Here is an 8,379-nt window from a genome sequence, read left to right as displayed (position 1 = left end):
TGCTAGAGCATCTGCATTAGAGTTCTGCTCCCGTGGTACTAGTTTGATGGTATACTCCTCGAACTGTGCTAGCAAATCTTTGGTCTTATTTAAGTATGCCACCATGCGTAGGCCCCTTGCCTGGTATTCCCCCAAGACTTGGTAGACCACCAATTGGGAATCACTATTTATTTCCACCAACCGGGCACGTACATCTCTGGCCAGTCGCAAGCCTGCTAGGAGGGCTTCATACTCCGCCTCATTGTTAGAAGCATTGAATCCGAATCTCAGTGCACAATGAATTCGGTGCTTCTCTGGTGTGACTAATATAATTCCAGCCCCTGATTGATGCTCATTCGACGACCCATCAACAAAAAGTTTCCAAGTAGGAAGTTCTTCTTTTTTCCCAGTGACATTCTCTTGCTGGTCGGGAACATCAGCGATCCCGGTACATTCAGCGATGAAATCTGCCAAAGCTTGGCCCTTAATAGCAGTCCTCGGCTGGTACTTGGTTTCGAATTGTCCTAACTCAATCGCCCATTTAAGTAGCTGACCAGATGACTCCGGCTTCTGTAAGACTTGGCGTAGAGGTTGGTCAGTAAGGACCTTAATGGGGTGTGCTTGGAAGTATGGCCGCAATTTTCGTGATGCGAGTACCAAGCAGTAAGCCAACTTCTCGATCACGGGATATCGGGACTCTGCTCCTATCAATCGCTTGCTAACATAGTACACCGGGTGCTGCACTCTATCCTCTTCTCGTACTAAGGTAGCACTAACAGCATGTTCCGTGACTGCTAGGTACAAAAAGAGGTCTTCTCCATCAACTGGCTTGGAAAGAACAGGAGGTTGGGCCAAATGATCCTTTATGGCCTGGAAAGATTGCTCACATTCTACCGTCCACTCAAACTTCTTGCCTCCTCTAAGCAGGTTAAAAAACGGGATGCACTTGTCTGATGATTTCGAAACGAACCTGCTTAGAGCTGCAATCCGCCCAGTCAAGCTTTGTACATCCTTTATTCTAGCTGGAGACTTCATTTCTATGAGAGCCTTTATCTTTTCTGGGTTTGCCTCTATTCCTCGGGAGTTCACAATAAACCCAAGAAATTTTCCAGAACCCACTCCAAATGAGCACTTGAGGGGGTTTAACTTCATGCTGTACTTTCTGAGTATTGCGAAGCACTCCTCTAAGTCTCGCACGTGCCCTTCAGCTTCCTTTGACTTCACCAGCATATCGTCTACGTACACCTCCATGCTCTTGCCGATTAAGTCACGAAACATACCGTTCACTAAACGCTGATAGGTAGCCCCTGCATTCTTCAGTCCGAAGGGCATGACCCTATAGCAGTATAGTCCTATATCTATTCAGAAGCTGGTATGCTCTTCATCAGGAGGATGCATGCTGATCTGGTTGTACCTCGAATATGCATCCATGAAGGACAATGTCTCATGACCAGAGGTTGCATCTACCAACTGGTCTATTCTTGGTAAAGGAAAGCAATCCTTTGGGCATGCTTTGTTCAGATCAGTAAAATCTACACAAGTCCTCCACTTTCCATTGGGTTTGGGCACCAACACTGGGTTTGAAACCCAGGCAGGGTAGTATGCTTCCCTGATAAACCCATTCTCCTTTAACCACTCTACTTCCTCCTTAAGAGCCTTTGCTCGATCCTTGTCAAGCAATCTCCTCTTCTGCTGCACTGCTGGATAGCTTTCATCCACGTTGAACACGTGGCTGATCACAGTTGGTGAGATACCCACCATATCCTTGTGAGACCAGGCAAAGACATCTTGATTCCTTCGCAAAAATTCTATCAGCTGTGCTCTCACCTCTGCTTTCAACTTTTTTCCAATTTTGACCCCTCTCGTCGGGTCATTATCATCTATAAGGACCTCCTCTAACTCTTCGGACGGTCCCACATCACTTTCATAATCCCCAAAGCGAGGATCAAAGTCCCTTCCCTCGCTTTGGGCAACGACCTATTTGGTGACTTCATCACCGGATGGGGTCTTCTGCTCTTTTAAACCAAGAGTGCTCTCTTGGCCAAACTCCTCTAACATCTCTTCATCAGTTACAACTGCAAGACTCTGGTCGACATCCATCTCGTCCACCTCCTCTCTCTCAACACATACAATCATGTTGCTCTCCATGGCCCCCTTCTTTGTCTTAGCTACCGAGGCATTATAGCACTCCCTAGCCTCCCTCTGGTCTCCTTGGACACAGCCTATGCCAGCACTGGTCGGGAACTTCATGGAAAGGTGCCAGATTGAAACTACCACATGTAAGTTTATGAGCAGTGGTTGACCAATAACCACATTGTAGGCGGACGGGCAGTCAACAATCAAGAACTCGGTCATTACGGTTTCATGCTTGGGAGCTTCCCCCGTCGTGACTGGCAACTTGATTGTCCCAGCTGGTGACAATCCTTCTCTAGTAAACCCATAAATGACTTGAGAGCACGACTTCAAGTCATTGACAGATAGCTTCATCTTCTCGAAGGATGACTTATAAATAATGTTTACAGAGCTCCCTGTATCGACCAGACATCTCTTCACTTTCATATTATCAATTTGGACTGTCACAACAAGAGGGTCATTGTGAGGATACCTCACGTGTCGAGCATCTTCTTCAGTGAAAGTGAGGGACTCACTTTCATATCTTGGGTTCTTCGGTGGTCGCTCCTCCACTGTCATAACTTCGGAGGTGGATGCCGCATCCAATTCGTGACGAAGGGTGCGAGCATACCTCTCCCTCACCTTGTTGCTATCTCCAACAAGATGTGGTCCTCCACATATAGTATCTAGTGTGAAGTCCACAGGTTCAGGTTGCAAAGGTGGGGATCGTTGCCGCTTGAACCCAGGATTGTTGTTGCTCCCCTCTCCTTGGGTCTTCTCTGCTCGATACTTTTTTAGCTTCCCCGACCGGAGGAGAAACTCTATCTCATCTTTGAGATGATTACACTCATTCGTGTCGTGACCATAGTCTCCATGGAAGCGACAGAACTTATTCATATCCCTCTTACTCATCTCCTTCTTGATTGGTGGGGGTTTCCGGCAAGGGACCTCTTGATGACTGGCCAAATAGATCTCCACCCGGCTAGCTGAAAGAGTGGTGTAGTTGGTGAATCGAGGTTCATACTTAGTTGGCTTGTCGTTTGGTCCCGACTTAGCCTTCTTCTCATTGTGGCGGTCAGACCCGTTATTCCCACGTTTCTTACCACCACCTTGATTATGTCCGCCATTTTTAGGGGGATAACTTGATCCACTTGGTTTGTTCAACCCATTCTCTCCCTTCTCAATTGCATCATCCAACTTCATGTATTTGTCCGCCCGGTCTAAAAACTGTTGTAAAGTTGAAATTGGATGGCGATGGATGTTGTCCCACAAAGGACTCTAATAGATAATGCCGGAAGAAATTGCCACCATCTTCCCCTCATCTCCGACCGCATTAGCTCAGTTAGATTCTCTCATGAACCTTTGTATGTAATTCTTGAGAGACTCATCTTTGCCTTGCTTTATATCTGCCAAGTGATTGGCATAAACAGGAGGGGTTCGAGCAGCACTAAACTGCCTGCAAAACTCCTTTCTAAAACTCTCCCAAGAAGTGATGGAGTTAGGCTTGAACTTCCAATACCACTCTTGGGCAGTGTTGGACAATGTGTTGGGGAAGACTCTACAGCGATAGTCATCACTTACCCCGAGCAGCTCCATCTGATCTTCGAACTTCCCAACATGCCTAATCGAGTCTGCCTTTTCTGTATAAACTGGCAGTACCGGTGCTTTGTATTTTGCTGGTGGTTGAGCTGCTCTAATCCGAGCACAAAAAGGGCTGCCACTCCTGTGGTCTACTGGATCAATCGCTAGTCGTTTTGACAGACTTTGGACTGCTGCTGTCAAAGCATCAAGCTAGGCTTGGATGCCTGGGGCCACTGCTGGGGACTCACTTTCGGGACCGCCTGGTCGGGTGTTCCTATCCGGCAAACCATCATCGAGTATTTCTACTCGACTGGTAGGACGGATTGGCTCTTGCCCTTCGACCGGGACGGTCCTCCTTCTATCATCAATGACGTCCCTCAAGTCCTTCTGAGTAGTGTGCTTTCCCAACCTATCGAACACCGTACTCCGAGTCTTCTTGGAAGGTTTGTTGGGTGGAACGTGCTCCTTGCCACTGCGCTGGTTAGGATGCCATGGTGGCCTTCCTATCTGGGCTGGTCGATCCTCTCCTCCTCGATGGTTATTATTATTCTTCTCCTTCGAATGGTCAGTGTGATGACTGTCAGCTTCATCACGCCCATGCCCATCTTTGAAGTGGGAAGTCTCATTGCCACGAGGAGGTCTATTGTGCTCCTGCTCAGGAGGTGTTTTCTTGCTGCCTGACTTATGACTCCCTAATCTGGAAGTCTCTGATCGGTGGCTCCTTGAGGGGGTTTTGGAGTTCCCCCTTTGAGTTGAGGCAGTGCGCGATCAGACTCCATCTTCCTCATGACCAGGTGGGTTACTACCACCTCTGCCTGGTCTATCAGTTTTCTTACGACCAGCTTCTGTGGTTCTTGCCTCTGGGGTGGCTGCCACCCCAGGTGCAGCCTGGGCATTGGCTCGGGTCAGCTGCGTAGCTGCCTCCAGAGCGAGTGCAGCTTCACAATGTCGCCTGTCGGCCTCTTCCTGCTGTCGATGGATCTCCTCACTCCTAGCGTCCATCTCCCGTTTCTGCTGCTCGAATGCGGCATTCTGCCTAGCCATTTCCTCAGTGAACGCCTCATGCCTGGCGTTAAACTGAGCCATCTCCTCCTAGAAGGCGCTCATGGCTTCTTGGAGCTCTTCAACTTCTGGAGCTACGTCCTTGAGCACGACTCTAGGCTCAGTTTCACGATCTTGAACGCTAGGACCCTCTGATCTAGCATACTCCTTAAATGAGCTCGTCTTCTTGGAGGCTGCATTGGTGTTCTTAGGCGCCATATTGCTTCAGGGACTGTCTGTTCTTCTCTTCAGGCTCTCAATGAAAGCACCAAAATGTTGACCGCATTTTTGGCCAACGACGGTAGGGGAGAATGTGTAAGTGTAGGGGTTATTTAAAGGAAAAAAGTGGAAGTTATCACTTATTTTTGGACCCTTGGAATTCTTGGGCTATTTTTTCTCCCCACGATCATGGACAGTTATTTACAGTGATCGTGGTCTGTAAGTTGTGGTCTGCTGCATGGCGGGAAGATGATCAGTTATTTTTTATATAATGCCGTCAACTTTGGAGAAAAAAAAGTTTATTATGTGAAGTATCATATAATAAATTTGGGGGTAAAATGTTATCCCCAAAATTTGAAAATGATGATGTGGCAATAGAAATGACAAGTGGCACGGAATGGTTGGGTGATCTGGCTTACTTCAATGAAGAGTTTTGACTGCTTGAGAGGTGTCATTACCAATCGGGTAAGTTACATCCAACCAGGAGTGACTTTGCTGCCCAGCACTGGCATGTCCGAGCCAAGTGCATCTGAGGAGCATTCCAAGTGTGGTTGGACACTAGTCTGAGGAGCATTCCAAGTGTGGTCAGACACTAGTCCGAGGAGCATTCCAAGTGTGGTCGGACACTAGTCCAAGGAGCATTCCAAGTGTGGTTGGACACTAGTCCGAGGAGCATTCCAAGTGTGGTCGGACATTAGTCCGAGGAGCAATCCAAGTGTGGTCGGACATTAGCTCGAGGAGAAGGATCAAGAGGGTGCATGCCTTGTATCCGTGGTGAGGCATGAGTTGGTCCGAGCGGACCATGTTGTTGAGTGTGTCCGGTCGGACGCATGTCCGAGAAGATGTGGTCGGACTCATGTTCGAGTAGATGTGGTCGGACTCATGTCCGAGAAGATGTGGTCGGACACATGTCCAAGGAGAGACAAGGGCCTGGTCCGTATGCATGTGTCCAGCATGCATATGTCCGACCAGCACTTGTGTATGTCCAGCATGCATGTGTTCGACCAGAAGACGATATTCATCAACCAAATAGACCAGACTACGTCAAATTCCCAGAAGTGGCTTCACGAAGAATCGGTCTGGGCATACGCGGGAATCTCTCATTCTTCACACAAATTGGGGATTCTGTTGCATTTTGAATATTTCTTGTAATTTAAATATAATACGAATAATAAAATATCCCGATCCTAAGGGATATCAATGTATGACCCTAAGCCTATAAATACATGGCTTATGGGATCAGAAAAGGACTTTTGGCAATTTAAAGTTTTGGTTTGAGTTTTCTAGAGAGAGAAAGTGCGTTTTCTTGAGAGAGAACTCTTTTGTATTCTGAGAATTTACACTGAAGAAACTCAGTTGACACTGGTTCATCTGATCTTGAGTGTAGATAAAATAATCAAATCTCTAAGTGGATTAGGCTATTACCAATAAATTGGGGCTGAACCACTATAAAAATCGTGTGTGTTATTTATTTTCTTTATTGAACCGCCTGTGTCGTTTGAATTCTCTTGAAGGTTTGTCGTTTTTGATGTTCTCACGTCGTTGGCCAAAAACGCGGTCAACAGTATGTGTGACATATGTTTATGATATGTTTTAGTATATGTTGATATTAATTTTATGTATATGATTTATGTGTTAGATTTTCCTTGCTGGGCATTAGGCTCATTCCTTTATGTTTATATGTGCAGGAAAGTAGCTATGGTGGCGGAAGGGTTCTTGGCAGCTTGGGGGTTGTGTATTGAGGCAGAATGGAAATGGATGGATTGAGCGTTCGGTTCGAGGATGAAGTCGCTTCTTAGTCTATTAAAAATTATGCTTTATATGTATTTTCCGCACTTTATTTTGCAATCCATTTATTTAAAGTTATGTTATGTTTTCATTTTAAAAACAATGGGATCCCATATCCTACTTTAAGTTTTATGTAGTTTAACATTTGTTTTACAAGTTTTAATGAAGTTATGATTATTTCACTTGTAAGTTTTATAAAAAATTAGTGTCTATGTATAGTAGTCATTAATGGTCCAAAGTCTAGAGCAGTTGGGTCATTACATCATTATCATAGCCAACTGACAATTATGAGTCTCCAAATTTCTAATAGACACCCTAGTTTCGATCATAAATTGATTCAATACGTCTGGTTGTGTGTCAGGTGGCTTCATAATAGTTTGCTGCTGTGCTGGTCTAGCCTGTGGTTGATAGAATCCAGGGTTGTTGTTGGAAAGACTATTGTGGTTTTGGTTGTGGAGGTGGGAACTGTTGCTAGTTTTGAGGGAAAGGCTGTTGTGCGGCTTGGTTATTCGTCCATGAGAAGTTAGGGTGGCTCCTCCACCCTTGGTTGTATGACATCGAAAAGGGGTTGTTGGTTTGCCTTTGGAAGTTCCCTATGGCTTGCACTTGTTCCATCGACATATTATGCATATCCATGGCAGGACACTGTTATAATGGACGAGCACTCCCACATGCCTCACATAGGCTCTGTAGTTGCATGGCTTGGGATGATAGGTTATTTTGCTTTAACTGCTTTGTTAGGGATGCCACTTGAGCTATGAGCATTAGGATAACATCTAATTCGATCATACCAGCTACCTTCTTTGTATTTTCCCTCTCTGTAGGCCATTGGTAATTGTTCATGGAAATTTCCTCTAGTAACTCATTGACTTCATTAGCGCTCCTGCTCATGAAAGCACCCCCAACTGCTGCATCTATGATTGTGCGAGTAATACCTCCTAACCCATTGTAAAAATTATGAACTAGCATCTATTTCTCAATTCTGTGGTGAGGACACTTCCTTAACAACTCCTTAAATCTCTCCCATGCATCATATAGAGACTCCCCATTGCTCTGGTGGAAATGATATATTTCACCTCTCAACTTTGCAGCTTTAGCCGAAGGGAAGAACTTGGCAAGGAACTTGTGGGCTAGTTCCTCCCATGCAGTGATTGAGTTGTCTTGTAGTGAGATCAACCAACTCTTCACTCGGTCTCTTAATGAGAATGGGAAAAGTCTCAGTCAGATTGCATTGTCACTCACCCCATTCATCTTGAACGTTGCACACGACTCTAAGAAATTGGCTATGTGCAAGTTTGGATCTTTAGTTGGCAACCCACCAAATTGAACAGTGGATTGCAACATTTGTAGAATTTCTGGCTTGATTTCGAAGTTGTTAGCGACAATAGTGGGGTGTCAAATGTAAGAGTGCACTCCCGTGATAGTGGGAAGTACATAGTCTCTTAGTGTCCTTGGTCCACAAGGACCTCTACAACATTTGGAATCTTGGCGGCAGCTGCTGTCCTTGGAACATCATTTGCAACATTATTTTTTGCATTCCCCTGATTTTCAACCATGGTAATCTCCAACCTCTTATTCTTTTGGTTCTATCAGCAAGTTCTTTCTATTTCAGGATTTGCACGTACTATCTCTCGTTGTTTACCATGTTGCATATACCAA

General features: G+C 45.6%; 1 non-coding gene across 1 annotated transcript; it reads left to right on the top strand.

Moving 5' to 3' along the window:
• Positions 1-7,699: 7,699 nt before the first annotated feature.
• On the top strand, positions 7,700-7,806 carry LOC133787470 (small nucleolar RNA R71). The gene has a single exon (XR_009872490.1). It is a non-coding gene; the product is annotated as a small nucleolar RNA R71 (small nucleolar RNA).
• The last annotated feature ends 573 nt before the right edge of the window (positions 7,807-8,379 follow it).

The sequence above is a fragment of the Humulus lupulus genome, chromosome 6, assembly GCF_963169125.1.
Source record: "Humulus lupulus chromosome 6, drHumLupu1.1, whole genome shotgun sequence".
Lineage (NCBI taxonomy): Eukaryota > Viridiplantae > Streptophyta > Magnoliopsida > Rosales > Cannabaceae > Humulus > Humulus lupulus.
This window is presented reverse-complemented; position numbering and strand designations above follow the sequence as displayed.